General features: G+C 49.1%; 2 long non-coding RNA genes across 2 annotated transcripts in view; one reads left to right on the top strand and one right to left on the bottom strand.

Annotated features, from left to right (window-relative positions):
• Positions 1–14,384, bottom strand: part of LOC140218483 (uncharacterized) — a 138,416-nt gene that overhangs the window by 89,307 nt on the left and 34,725 nt on the right. Inside the window, exon 3 of the long non-coding RNA XR_011894756.1 lies at positions 1,653–1,839. This is a non-coding gene — a long non-coding RNA (uncharacterized lncRNA). The remainder of the gene's footprint in view (positions 1–1,652; positions 1,840–14,384) is intronic.
• LOC129385013 (uncharacterized) overlaps positions 1–14,384 on the top strand; it is a 136,011-nt gene that overhangs the window by 110,212 nt on the left and 11,415 nt on the right. The gene's annotated exons all lie outside the window — the stretch shown is intronic.

Here is a 14,384-nt window from a genome sequence, read left to right as displayed (position 1 = left end):
AATGTAGTTGAACAGAAAAGATCCCGACAAAAATTCTTTATGTTAAATTTTTTGGGCAACCATGGACCATAAATATTAAGAGGTGCTCGTGATAGAAGTTACCTTTTTTGGTTTCATCGTTGTTTCTACTGGTGAACTTTGTTAAATACCTACGTATTTCAAGTTGAGAAATATCACATCCATTTAAGTGTTCTCATCTGGAACTTTTGCAAGCAAATTTGTTGTCGGATAACCGTTTCTGCTAGCATCATTGCTGCTACTATAAGAGATTACAGTTGATAACTTTACTTCAGAGCCCTAACAGCATGTAGCAGTAGTTTTCCGCCACAGCGAAATGCGATCATAGTGGGCTAGTATAAACGTTACTGAATGCTTGATCAAGGGGAAAAAATGCATGGGTTCCAGCAAGGACACATATCGAATATTTTTTCATGATAGCTAGCAATGGAATCCTGCACATATGAAATGTCAATTGTATAATAAGCTAACCTTTATTAAGAGAGGCCCAGGAAAGCTGTTAGATGTTTAATTAGACGCTTGCATCGCATAGCATATATTGCATCGCATAGCATCGGACAAAAGCAATCCTCCTATTATACCAGCCCAGCAAGCACTGTGTGAGTGCATATGTGTGGGAGGGGGTGAGTGTGTATGTCAGTTCTAGTATTCGCTAGTTTTTTTCAGATCCAAATGAAATAAAGGTACAGCAATGGCAGAAAAGCTTTGTTTTAAATGGCCAAAAGGTAGCTATTACAGAAACTTGAGTTTGAAAAAAGAACACCATGAGAATGCTGATACTTTCTGGGCTGTTTAGCGATTGCACGAACATCAAGTGGAGTTTGTGAATATATAAGGGCCTTGAACCTCTCTCAGACGAAAACTTTACAGGGTGAAGGTTTTAAGGCAATGTACGGTAAGTGTTCCGTAGCAATAATTGTTCAGCATGTGCAGTGATGAATGGGCTGGGCACCTTTGAAGCACTAATTGTTTTTGTTTCCCTGTTTTCGTTTACAATATAGAGGTTTTCAAAGACCGGTCTTCATTGTCCAGATTTCATTTCGGCAAAATATTAAGTGGAAAAGTAATTGCTATTATTAACATATTAAACAAACTAACACTAACATTTGAAACCGTCAACTTTTCCATTATGAGAACACAAAGATTTAGGCTCTCAAGAAAACCTCTGACCATGGGGGCTTCGGCCAACTCCTCATTGAAATAAATTCAAGTGTTACGCCATGTTAGCGCTTGAACTGCAGTGTCACCTGCCAGCTATGTATACCACGACTTTAAGGAATATATAAGACATAAAAACTTGTTACTAAAACTGACTATTACTAAAAAAGCACTCTCTCCTCTTCTTGGGCACAATTAAAACTTTTCAAAACGTGTTCACTGTGCGCCGTGGCAACGGGCACTGAATTATCGCATGCCTTTAACACGCGTTCGCAAACGATGAAAAAGTGCTTGTCTCGGCATTAAGTTTACGACATAAACGCATACGGCAGGGGGTTCATGATCACTAATGTAATGCTCACTTTACAGCAGCCATCCCTCATACTTGAGACAAAAACACGTAATAGCAGCAAAAGTGCATGTGGCAGCCGTAGCCTGAATTACAGTGTTGTGCCACGAGAGCGAAGAAGACCTACCTTGGCAATACGTCCCAGAGTCGGGTAAACCAGCGATGACATTGATGTGTAGAACCGCACAGCTGTTCCGAGCCGATGCGATGTAACAACCCGAGGCTTGCAAGAGCGCCAAAGCGTCTTGATAACTGCGTCGCCGCTGCAAAATCATGCGGTCACATGCTCGAACAGCCGCTGCCGACGACGTAACCTGCACGAAGAAGTAAAAAAAATCACTAAGATCATGTACATGAAACAGTTAGCCTAAGTGACGCTAACATTTGCACATGCGGTATACAGGTACGAACGTGAAAGTTGAAAGGAAAAAAAAAAGTGACTAAACATTCCTATTGACACTCATTAAAAGATCGTGCCCATACAGCAGCGATGTATTCTTCAAGAGGATTGCCAATCAACTAAGCACCGGTGGAAAGTTCAAATCAAGACTAGGTGCTCCAAAGCAAGAGCCACGTGACTTGATGTACAAACGCGACAGTTACAGGTACCGCTATCTAGGCAAACAGGCACTGGCACAACACACCCTATTTCAATCATGCTGTCGAAGTAGACCCGTCTTTTAAAGCCATAATTTAGCTTTTTTGTACGTATACTCCCCCCCCCCCCCCCCTGTAGCAATTCGCAATAAACCTAATTCGTGGGCAAGTTTCCCCCCGCTTTATTAGTCGCTACGAGTTGGCTTCGCCACTTTTTGACAACATGCTGTCTCAAAAGTTTAAGAAAAGCCTAAAGGGACACTAAAGAGCAATACCGAATCAATGTTAACTGGTAGCGCTATCTTTTTAACCACCATTTTTATTCATTTCGTTGATGAAAGTAAATTATTGGGCATGCGCACACTCCCCACACATTTTCCGGACGCAAATAAAAACAAAAAACAATTTTTTTAAAAATCTTGCCCCAAAATCCCTCAACGGCCGTAAATCAGTATGACACCACACATTTCAAAGGATCAATAGAAGTCAAACGAGGTATGCCACTGGCAACAGCGTTTCGACAAAGGAACTTGTCTTCGTCAGCGCCGTCATAAGCTCAAGTCCTCTTGTCTTAACAACGGTTCCGACGACATCTCTCGTTCAGCCCCTGTTGATCAATATAAGTTTCCATGTTTGTGCTACATAAATAGTTAATTTTTTTACTCTATCCTCTCTCCCTACCCTTTACTCCTCTGCCTCCATCCCTCCACTGCCACCCACCATTCAGGTGCCAGCAGACTGTGCTACAGTGCGATCAGCAGCAGTTTCCTTCCCTCATTTTCCCTGTATTTATTTATTTAAGCAACCCACTACTAATACCAAGTCCTCTGACATCACGGATTTCAAAGTGCCTTCTAGCCCTCCGGCCGTTTTGGCGCACACGTTATCGAAACTTTCTATCTGAAATTTGCAGCTACTCTATATATATTACGCAGTCCAGCTGGTCTGGTGCAAAAAGTTAAGAGCATGGCCACCTGTGTTTCGTTTTAGATATCCCCCTTTCCCTGCCTCACCAATGCTGGGTAGCAAACCGAACGCTTGTCTGGTTGACCTCCCTGCCTTTCTTCTCCTTGCTTTCTCTCTATTTTGGCTTACCAAGACTCCTCTCACGGTAAGGAAGGCGTAATTTAAACTGGAGAAGCGTAATTTCCTAATATATATATAAAAAAACAAAATTCTATTACGCCACTTAATCGACCACGAGCTGCTACAATTTATTTAGGGCGTTTCAAGGACACCATTTCATATAATTTATGACCTAGCCGTTTATTAAGGCAAGTGATTAAAACGTATACTTTATGGCAGAGATGCTGCGAGGTGGAAGCGACACTTGCTTCGCCTTCGCCAGATGTCGACCGGGAACGTGCTCAGAATTAATTGAACGCCATGAAATGTTCCCATCCAAGTGACCCCTCTCATGACTTACGACAAACACTGCACCCGAGACACTCAAAAAGGTAAAATATGGCTCTTGTTATCCTGCACGGTATCGATAACACGTTCCTTGTTATCTGAACTGAAAAAGGCGAGCGGAGATCATCAGAGAATTGGTTGTGGAACTGAACAAGCGAGCGACGCCATCCTTCGATACACTGCACTCATGGCGCCCGTAGCGCGAGCCTCAAGGCCATCAGGCTCGTAAATACGGGCATCTCTGGAAACCCATTGACCAATCGCAAAAAGAAAAGGAAAAGGTCGGCAGGGGGAGGGGCTACGTGGTTTCCAAAGTATTGTGGACCGTTCACAACGATTGATTGCTTGGCCAGCTCGGCGCTTGATCTTGGTGAAAATTGAATACCAGCAACGGTTATCTCTATCCTTCATAAGAGAACACGTTACTAAATAATAGAGAAAGAAAGAGCATCCGACGAAATAAATCCGTGGCAGAATTGGGCAACAGTGGCACACTAACAAATATAACTAGTGGCCAGAGCACACCCCCAAAATATAGGGGGCGTTGCTGTGTGAGAACAGTGGTTAGAACAGAGCAACATTTAGCCAATTTCATTCAGTTTCGCCTTCGGGTAGCCACCCACTCACAATAAACTAATAATGGTCACACCACATTGAGTTCCCGGATGCAGAAAAAAAATCGTTCGTTATTTTTATTAAATTGTCTAATGTGAGCCACTGTACTGATTGTGAACCACGGTAGCGCTCCTTTATGGCAATTTCTAAGGCAGCTATAATATTGCCTTTTTTAGTCCACGTGAGTTTAACTTAGGCATTGATTTTATCATGGCCACACACTTGTAAAGTGAAGAAAGGCATGGACAAGATGAATGAAATATGCGAGGACGGCTAAGCAGACAAGGTAAATTGAAAACAAACAAAGAAACAAACAAGCAAACAAACAACAACGACGACGACAGCGAAGAAAGGACAGTAGCCACTACGATCCCAGTGCGCAATTTCTACGTAGACGTTTGGCTTCGTCGTTGTAAAAAAAAACTAATGAATATAATACTTAAAAACATTAATATCAAACACAATTTATGTGAAGCAAGGCTTTTCTAAAGCCGGTTATAAATGCAATATAACGAAACGCTACGCGAACAATTGTGTTCGTTTTCATCCTACACAACGTCTAAATTAGTCGCATGTAATTATTATATTTATGCCTCGCATAGGTATCAACTTATAATTACGTGCAATGTTTATACGCTACATCGCTCACAAGCTCTGCGACACTTAAACGACATTTGACGTAATACATGCACCACACGTGACTTAGTTACCACCGCCATTTGCGCACATGAGACATCCAGTTGTAGACTGTTGTTATGTAAATCTACTGAGAAACGAAGCATAATGCAACAACATAAACTGAAACATAATATATATATGACCAATGCCGGACTGCTAATTTCGTCTGCAAATTCAACTGCTCTTAGTCATTACACTCAATGACTTCGATTGGCCACGGTGGCCGCATTTCTATGGGGGCGAAATGCAAACGCACCCATGTACTTAGATTTACGTGCACATTAAAGAACCCCAGGTGATCGAGATTAATCCGGAGTCGCCAACTACGGCGCGCCTTATAATCACATCGTAAAATCCCATAATTTCTTTTAAATGACGTTAACTGATCTCTATTAACTGAAGTATACTTGCTAGGTTTTACTATACTACTTGCATTCCATTTGTCACCGATGATATATCCACGGCAGTTGAGCGGAATGATTTCCCAACATTACATTAAACGCGCTGCCCCACGGATCTTTTATTCACGTAATTTATTCAGTAATTTAGGTATTTCAGGTAATTACGGTTAACTTAGAACGCAAACGCTCGTGAATTTCTTGCTTAATGTGAGCGCGTCGCTGGCAAGTCACACGGTAAATGTTTGCGTGTATTCCGCGTGGGGCTAGAGAAACACACACACACACACACACACACACACACACACACACACACACACACACACACACGCACACACACGCACACACACACACACACACACACACACACACACACACACACACACACACACACACACACACACACACACACACACACACACACACACACACACACACACACACACACACACACACACACACACACACACACACACACACACACACAGACAAAAGGACGCCTAAGATGTCTTACCAAACACATTCAGCGCGAAGCAAGCTAACAAAATAAAAAGGCGCGGCAGTGCTATCATACACATGCTCCGTAATCTGCAATTTCTTGGAGAAAGACTTCTCTTAAGTATCCGAAGTAGGCATATGTGATGCGCTGAAAATACATGTTTCTAGAAAAACTGTAAAACTGATGAAGAAAGCCAAGCCAGATATGTTAGTATAAAGCACTGAAGATGCGTGACGTGTACATATAGATATATATATATATATATATATATATATATATATATATATATATATACTATCTTCTTTTACGTTAACATAACCTTTAAGATTCGGCTGTGGCATGCAGCAACAATCTACTCATTGAGCTCAACTACATGAAGAGGTAGACATTACTTGGACTGAAAATCACAATGCATATTTGACTAATTGACAAAATAGTACTATTGAACTTTCAAACTAATTTCTTTAGAGGGCATATTTCAATGCAGGAATTGAAGCCAGTTATTTCACAAGGCATGTCCACTTGGATCAAATTTTCAAAGTACCACCACTTTTGACATAAGCACTGTGAAACTTTCGGTAAAAATACTGTTGTTCTACTCACTTTTTGAACCAAATGCCTTTTTATGCATTGAAACAAGTTGCTGAAACACCAACGCATCTTGTCGCAAACTTCGGGAATACATATCGGGAAACAAGAGTCATTCACAGAATTCGTTCTGTGAATGACTCACCAATTACGATTCGTAAATTGCTATATATGCCACAAAGTCACATACCTTAAAATTAATTAGGAAAGCTTCGTTAACTCTATAAATACTTATATTGATTTCTTGAGGAAATAATGTCCGCCTCTGAGAGCTATGTATCTTTATATACACAATAGTGCTACATGCCACAGGCGATTTTTGAAAATTTTGTTAGCCATAAGCATGCTGCTAAACTTTATTCTTTGGCTAAAACCGAAAGCATACTCTTGTTGGCGCTGAAACAATGCCCATATATTATATCTTGCATAGTGTACATTGTTTCGTAGGGAGTTCCATAGAATTAACTTCATGACAGTACGTAGAATGTAGACTGAGTGTAGATTGCTTGCACACGTACGCACACATACATGTTGGTACGTAAAATGAACGAGGCAGTGCCTTTCCTTGCTCTTTGTTTCTTTTTTCCTTTCCTTGTTTTGCTCGCACTAAACAACATTTCACTTGTGGTTTAAAGCAACCAGAGTAGCACTGATGTATAGCAGTCGGCAAGTGAAAAATTGCCGACTACCAGCGGCGGCAAGCAGCCTTTTGCTTCCACAGACAGAGCGAACTTTAACTCTACTGCCTTATTAGTTCTGCGAGCTTTTCACTGCTTTTCTTGTTTCCAAAAAAGTTTCTAAACGCAATTTTTCAGCGCAATAAGCATTATCTTTAATCAAAATGCTCATTTCCTTTAGTAAAAAGCGCTTGCCGCGTCCTCTGTCTATTACATGGACAATCTCAGAATGGCGACCAGTTAATAACGAGCTACCGAAAACACTTATTGAAGACGACAGTCAGCAGAAACGCGTCCACCTCGTGATATCTCAAGAGGTCTGATCCGCCTCGTGATATCTGAATTATGCTCGATACGCGTCTGCTGTCTTTGCTCATGGCTCACATAGATTCAGAGCAAGCCTTGATCTCTTTACTCGAACTACGCCCAATGCGGGCTCGAGACTACGGGGCGCATGCGTATAGGGCCGCCTCCGATATCTCAGCGCATGCGCAAAATCACCTCGCTCCTAACAGCAACAGCACAGCGATTGGACTTCCTGCAGTGCAATGTACTTTGATGCGGAGCCTTAATGAACGTGTCTGAACCAGATCAAGATAACGCAGATTTGTGGAATTTACAAAAAAAATCTCGAGACAAAAGAAGGTTAATCAACTGCGTAACCCACTTATCGAATCAAGCCAAACACGAACAGAGCACCATACATAGAAAAAGCGATTGGGACCCAAATTCATGAAAATTACTTGGGCTATAACTGTTCGTAAGGAGAGACGCCAGCCAATCGTGATGACGGACATATCATTAGCGAAGGCGGCTGGCCAACGGTAAGTAGCCCTTACGAACTTAGCCTAAAGCTTTGCAAGTAAGGTCCCAGGTGTATTAATCGTGCCATAGGTATACTTGCATTGACATTAGCCTTCCTTAATTTGCTTTAAGAAGGCCTGCATATACATTCGTGCGCATCTGCACCTGCATATGATAGTACTTTCCGCATAATCAATGTGCAGCCGCAAGTGCTGCTTTATAACGAGGGCTGTTCGGAGAAGTTCATTTAAAGAATTGTGCTGGTTTTGTGAAAGGAGATGTTCAGTGGTCTCTTCAGCGCACCAAGAGAGAAATAGAGAGAGAGAGATGAATGAAAAGCTATGTTTTCTTTTTGAAAAACAACGATTGCGTGTTATAAAAACAATCGGCGCCAACCGCATTAAGCATTGCATATGCCTAACAAAAAGCGCAGATAGGTACTGTGCCAAATCTTACCGTCATATTTTCACGCGAATCATAACTTTATTGCACAGAAATAAATTAAGAGAAAATATAATAGCACATCATTGTAAAGGTAAATTTGTCTTGCACATGCGGAATAACATAAAGTTGCTGCGACTATATGTTGTGGGGATTTGGGGAATTCGACGCGCCATTGCGCGGGCGCATTTCACCCATGTCTGCAATCCTTTTTGCCACGTCGTCCTTGCTCCGAACCAGTTTTGGCGGTGGCGCTCCACTTGCGCTGGTTCGCGGTGAGGGCGGAGCTAGTGACGTCACGGAGCGGCCCCGGGTGGCTACTGCCGTGACGGTAGCGACTCTCTTGCTCCTTGGGACAGCACCCGGTACGTACATGCTTCCTCTCGTCCGCCGACACCTTTGTGACTAGGACTGAGCTCACGCACGGTGCCTTTGCCCGTGCGGGGAGCGCGTACCTCGTGTTGTTCCTATCCCGACGCTAAGCCGAAGAACGGGTGCCTAGTGCTCGCGCGAGGTCGTACCACGCCGAGCCGCACTCATCGGAGGCCCAAGCCGAAGGAGATTGCCCGAGCTCTCCCGAGTTGACCCATCGGTTATCGCGAGAGCGAGTAGCATAGCCGCCGGGACTTTTCCTAGCGGCGCGTCCCAGCTTGAGCCTGTGCTCTCGCAGCGACGTGCTACAGGCACCCCTAACTGTATTTTCGCCCTTGGTGCGGGACCCCTTTGGTTCCCCGCCGTCCCGGGACTGGGCGTTCATGCAGTGTTGGGTGCCGTTGGAGACAATAAACGGTTTCCGTCAATTTAGGGCAATACTGTGTTCTTGCGTGCGTCGCTCGGTAGCCCCTCGTGGCCTGAGCTCGCGCGCAGCGGCGCTAGAGGCTGACGGCTGACGCGGCCCTGTGGCTCGCTAAGCTCGAACCCGCGGTGGTCGGTACTCCTGTGAGACCCTAAGACCCCACACTGGCGCCCAACGCGGATTCAAAGGCTCATTAAGCTTTTGTCTGTGCTTAGCCGAGTCAGTACGCCTTTGCATATTGTACTCGCCGCGTTATGTCTGCTAGGCCTAGTGACCTTTGTCATTTGTTAGGTGACTTTTGCCCTTTGTTACCGCGAGCAGACGCCGCGTTGCTCGATAACGGGGCCAGTGCTCCCCTTGAGCAGCGAACTTACGCACCCTCACCTGTCGCAGCCCCCTGTGGGGACGACAACACGAGGCGCTACGTACCAGCTCCCATTGGAGCAGTAGCGTTGTTTGGGAACGGGGCCAGAGCCCTCCCCGAACAGTGCACACCAGCACATTCGTCTGCCACGATTCCCTTCGGAATGCAAGGCAGTGCGATGTCGCAGCGCTCTCGATCGGCTCCCTGTGGAGTTTACGGAGCGCAGCACGGAAACGGGGCCTTAGCCCTCTCCGACGTTTGCCCGCTGGCTGCTCCTCAAATGAGCAGCCAAAACCAGTGGTCTGCCACGGCCCCCTGTGGGGATTACAATGCTGCAGCCACGAATTTCGCTCACTCGTCTCCCTTTGGAGTGCATTCGGTTGTGCCCAGTGGCGCAACCTTCGAGCGCGCACCTGTTTTGTCGACGCTGGCTGCAAGCGGCTTAAGGAATTCACGTATAGCTGCCTCAAGTGGCGGCTGTGAACGACAGCAGGCGCACCCCGCTAGGAGCCCGTTTTGCTCTGGGGCTGGCGGCGCCGCGGCCGGTATCCCTGTGGAAACCGCGCCGCTAATCGAGCTGGACGACTGTTCACCCTTGCTCGGCCACGCCGCTAACGCGCCAACGGTTCCCTTTGGAGCAGGCGCACAGACGCTGTTGCAAAACGCCGCCGAAATGATTCAGTCACTCTCGGGGGCAGTTAAGGCGCTTTCGGCTGTACCGAAATGCGCGCACCCCGCTGTACGGTTGGCAGTCCCGACTTACAGCGGATACGGTGACCTGCTCAGTGCCAGGGATTATTGTGACTCCCTGGTACGCTACCAGATGGCAAATCGTTTGGAGGATCAGGAGGTGCTGGAACGCGTCGTTCCCGTAGCACTTAGTGACACGGCGGCTAGGTGGTACCGGCTTTCCGGATACCGTGCAACAACCCTCGAGGAGTTCCGCGTGGCATTCCTGCGCGAATTCCTACCCGCTGACTACCAGAGTAGGATGCGGCGAGAGCTTGAGCTACGTACACAAGCTCCTGACGAGTCGCTTCAGGAGTACGTACGCGCGATGCAAGACCTGTTCTTAGTCGCCGAGCCCAAAGCTTCGAACGAGGAACGCGTCGAACGGGTGATCAGGCAGGCACATCCGACCTTTTCAGCGTACCTGCGCGGCGGCCGCTTCCGAGATTTAGAAGAATTGGCCGCCGAGGCAAAGCGCATTCAAGGCGACATTCTCGCCGCGCGAGCCTATCGCCCACCGCCGCCCGCCAGCGAGGCCCTTGAGCCACGCTGCGCGTGGGGAGGGCCTGTGCCCCTCCCCCAACGGCAACAACCCGGCCAAGCTGCCTTTGCGGCTACAAGCGGGTGTGCATGGGAGCTGAGCGCACGCGCTCTAGATCCCTACACGTACGGGAGGCGGGCAGCCTGTGCTGCACCACCGCCCGAAATGCATGCGCAGGGACGCACTTCGACCCAACGCATCGCAGATGCGGACGCTCGTGACAACAGGCCCTTTGGTCATGCAGCGAGTCGACCCTGGCAGGGAGCTGAGGCCGCTCCGCCTCGGGAAAGGTACCGCGGCGGAGTGCGCTGTTTTCGCTGCCAACAACGAGGGCATATAGCAAGGGACTGCACCGCGCCCAGGCCTCCTGCGAGGTCGGGAAACGGGAGCGCGGGTCGCTCGTGAAGGCACGAGTGACCGAAACCTTGCTTGTCCCCTCGGCGTACCGAGCAGGTTGTGTTGCTGGGGCGCACGCGCCCTTTATTCCGGTGACCATTGTCGGCCGCGAATTTCCTGCGCTGCTGGACACGGGCGCAAGCGCTTCGTTGTTCGGCGAAAAGGTGTTATCCCACTTGCAGAAGCACTCAGTGCGCTTGCGGGATTGCCGAACGACATTCAATCTTGCGAAAGGCGTGGCCCATTCGGCGGGCGCCGCAAGGCTGACTGTCAGGTGGGGAGAGCGAATGAGACGCACGCGTTTCGTTCATCTCCCCGGGCTCAGTGTTCCGGTGATTCTCGGAAGGGACTTTCTCCTTAAAACCGGAATCGTTGTGGACATTGCGAATGGCGGCTATCGCGACGGACCGTTTACGTTGCTAAAGCCGTTCATCAGCCCGCCGGCGTCCGATCTTGCCTGTGCAGATGGGGCGTCGGAAACGTGCCGCGCGCCGAGTTCGGGGGCAAGCCCTCGAGCTGTGCGCTCGCCTGCTAAGACTCCCCTTTGGGAACGAGAGGCACGGCATGAACCGCGTCGCGCGCAGAATTCGGGGGCAGGCCCCTGCGCTCTGCGCTTGTCGACTCAAAGTCCCCATAGGGATCGAGCGACACGGCACGAAGGGGCACCACATCCTCTGGCCGCCTGTGCGGTTCATTTGGATGATACACAGAAGGCTCGCTTGTCGGCACTGTTATGCCAGCACGAAGAGCTCTTCACCGATCAACCTGGCTGTACCGATTTGGCGAGCCACGCGATCGAAACTGGAGACGCGCTTCCTTTGAAGTGTAACCCCCGGCCCGTCAGCCTGGCCAAGAGGCAGGTGATCGATGGCTTGCTGGACGAGATGCTATCGGCCGACATTATCCGCCGCTCGTACAGCGCCTGGGCGTCTCCAATTGTGTTGGTGCCTAAGAAAGATGGCAGTCATCGCCTGTGCGTAGACTACCGCCGTCTGAACGGAGTGACTCGTAAGGATGCCTATCCGCTCCCCACGATTAACTCCATCGTAGGAACCCTGGGCAGTGCGAGGTACTTTACTACGCTGGATGCCTCCAAAGGTTACCTACAGGTCCGGATGGATCAGCGTGACCGGTGCAAGACCGCGTTCACGTCCCACAGAGGGTTATTTGAGTTTACTCGTATGCCCTTTGGTCTTTGCAACGGTCCTGCGACATTTCAGAGACTCATGGACCGCGTCCTCGGGGAAGCAAAGTGGTCATACTGCATGTGCTACCTCGACGACATCGTGATTTATTCACGAACCTTCGAAGAACACTTGGCCCATGTTGCCGATGTGCTCGAGAGGGTGAAGGCCGCCGGGATGACTTTGAATCCTGCGAAAGCCCAACTAGCGCAAACCCGAGTTCAGTTACTGGGGTTTACGCTGGGCGGAGGCTCCATTGAGCCGGACCGGGAGAAACTTCGGGCAATCCTCGATTTCCCCGCGCCCAAGGACGTACGTGGCCTTCGCCGCTTTTTGGGAATGGCCAACTTTTACCGGTCATTCATTCCGTCCTGTGCCCGAGTGCAGGCACCCTTGAGCAAGCTCTTGGGTAAGTCGGCCGCGTGGCAGTGGGGACCTGAGCAGCAGCAGGCCTTTCGCCAACTGTCTAGCGCCATTGCGGAGACAGCGCAGCTTAGACTCCCCGACCTGACCAGACCGTTCGTTGTCCAGACCGACGCGAGCGATCTGGGTTTAGGAGCAGTCCTCCTACAGGAATACGATGGTGTGTTGCAGCCGTTGGCCTTTGCCAGCCGCTCCTTGATTCCGGCAGAGAGGAATTATTCCGTGACCGAAAAGGAGTGCCTCGCTATTGTGTTTGCACTACGTAAGTTCGATGTTTACCTTGATGGGACGAAATTCGTAGTGCAGACGGATCACAGTGCGCTCAGTTGGCTGATGCGGCTCCGTGAGCCTGCGGGCCGGCTGGCGCGCTGGGCTCTCCTGATACAGCATTATGACTTTTCAGTGCAGTATCGAAAGGGGAGCACGAACGTGGTAGCTGACGCGCTATCCCGTGCCCAATTGTCCACCAAGAGCATTCCTCCAGGTGTTACAGCCACTGCCGGTGCCTTTGCGCCAGCAAGCGTCGGGGGCGCAACGAGCGCAGAGGGAGGTGAGTCCGCAAGCGGGCAAACCACTCATTCCGCTCTCCAGGCAAGCAGCGCGCCGCAAAACGAGCGAGCGGGGGAGCTTCTCGAAAGCGAACCTACAACGCCGTCGGCTGCAGTCCTGAGTGGGGACGAGGCCGGACTCCCCTTTGGGAGAATTGGAATCGCATTCAGCAGGCAAGAGCTACTGAAGGCCCAGCAAATTGATCCGTTTTGTCGCGGAGTGAGCGACGGTCTCAGGGAGACGGAGCGCCGAGACGCTGCTGGTAGTGCGGCGGGCGCAGGGGGGCCGGAACCAGCGTGTGTCGCTGGGTCCCCCGCGGATTCATATTTGCTGGATCACGATGGGCTCCTGCTGAAATACATAGCCACCGATGACGAGGCTGTGGACCCGTTTAAGGTGGTTATCCCCAAGAGTCTGAGAAGCGCACTGTTGCGATCATCTCATGACGAACCCTTGGCCGGTCATTTGAGTGGCTCCAAAGTTTTTGCGAAACTAAGCCAAACTGTGACCTGGCCTGGCATCAAGCGTGACATTTTTCGCTATTGCCGTTCCTGCCATGTCTGTCAAACGGTGAAATCAAGGGGTGGCAAGCCGCCCGGGTTGATGAAACCAATTGACAGTGAGCGTCCGTGGCAAGTGGCCACCTGCGATCTTATGGGGCCTTTCCCCAGGAGTAAGCAGGGGTTCGCACACCTGATGGTAGTCGTCGATCATTTTTCGAAGTGGGTGGAGTTGTTTCCGCTTCGAAAAGTGACCGCGCGAGCGGTGCTGGAGAGGCTACAGGAAGTCTTTTGTCGGTTCGGCTTTCCGAAAAGACTAATTACGGACAACGCGTCCTATTTCACTGCTCGGGTGTTTGGTGCTACGTGCCGTTCCTTGGGAATTAATCACTGCACCACGTCGCCCTACCATCCCCAGTCCAATTTGACGGAGAGGGTCAATAGAACCCTCAAACCAATGTTGGCGGCCTTTGCCGTGAGTCAAAAGGATTGGGCAGACCACTTGAGTGAGCTCGCGTTCGCAATCCGAACCGCCGAGAATCGCTCGACTGGTTTCTCTCCCGCTTTCCTCAATTTTGGAAGGGAGCTGGCAAATCCGGTGACCAGTGTCATTCAATGTCAACTCGGGGATGAGGAGGCGCCGGCAGACTGTTCTGCGTACGCTTCA

This window comes from Dermacentor andersoni, chromosome 5 (genome assembly GCF_023375885.2).
Source record: "Dermacentor andersoni chromosome 5, qqDerAnde1_hic_scaffold, whole genome shotgun sequence".
Classification (NCBI taxonomy): domain Eukaryota; kingdom Metazoa; phylum Arthropoda; class Arachnida; order Ixodida; family Ixodidae; genus Dermacentor; species Dermacentor andersoni.
Note: the sequence above shows the minus strand (reverse complement) of the source record. Positions and strands in the feature narration are given on the sequence as shown.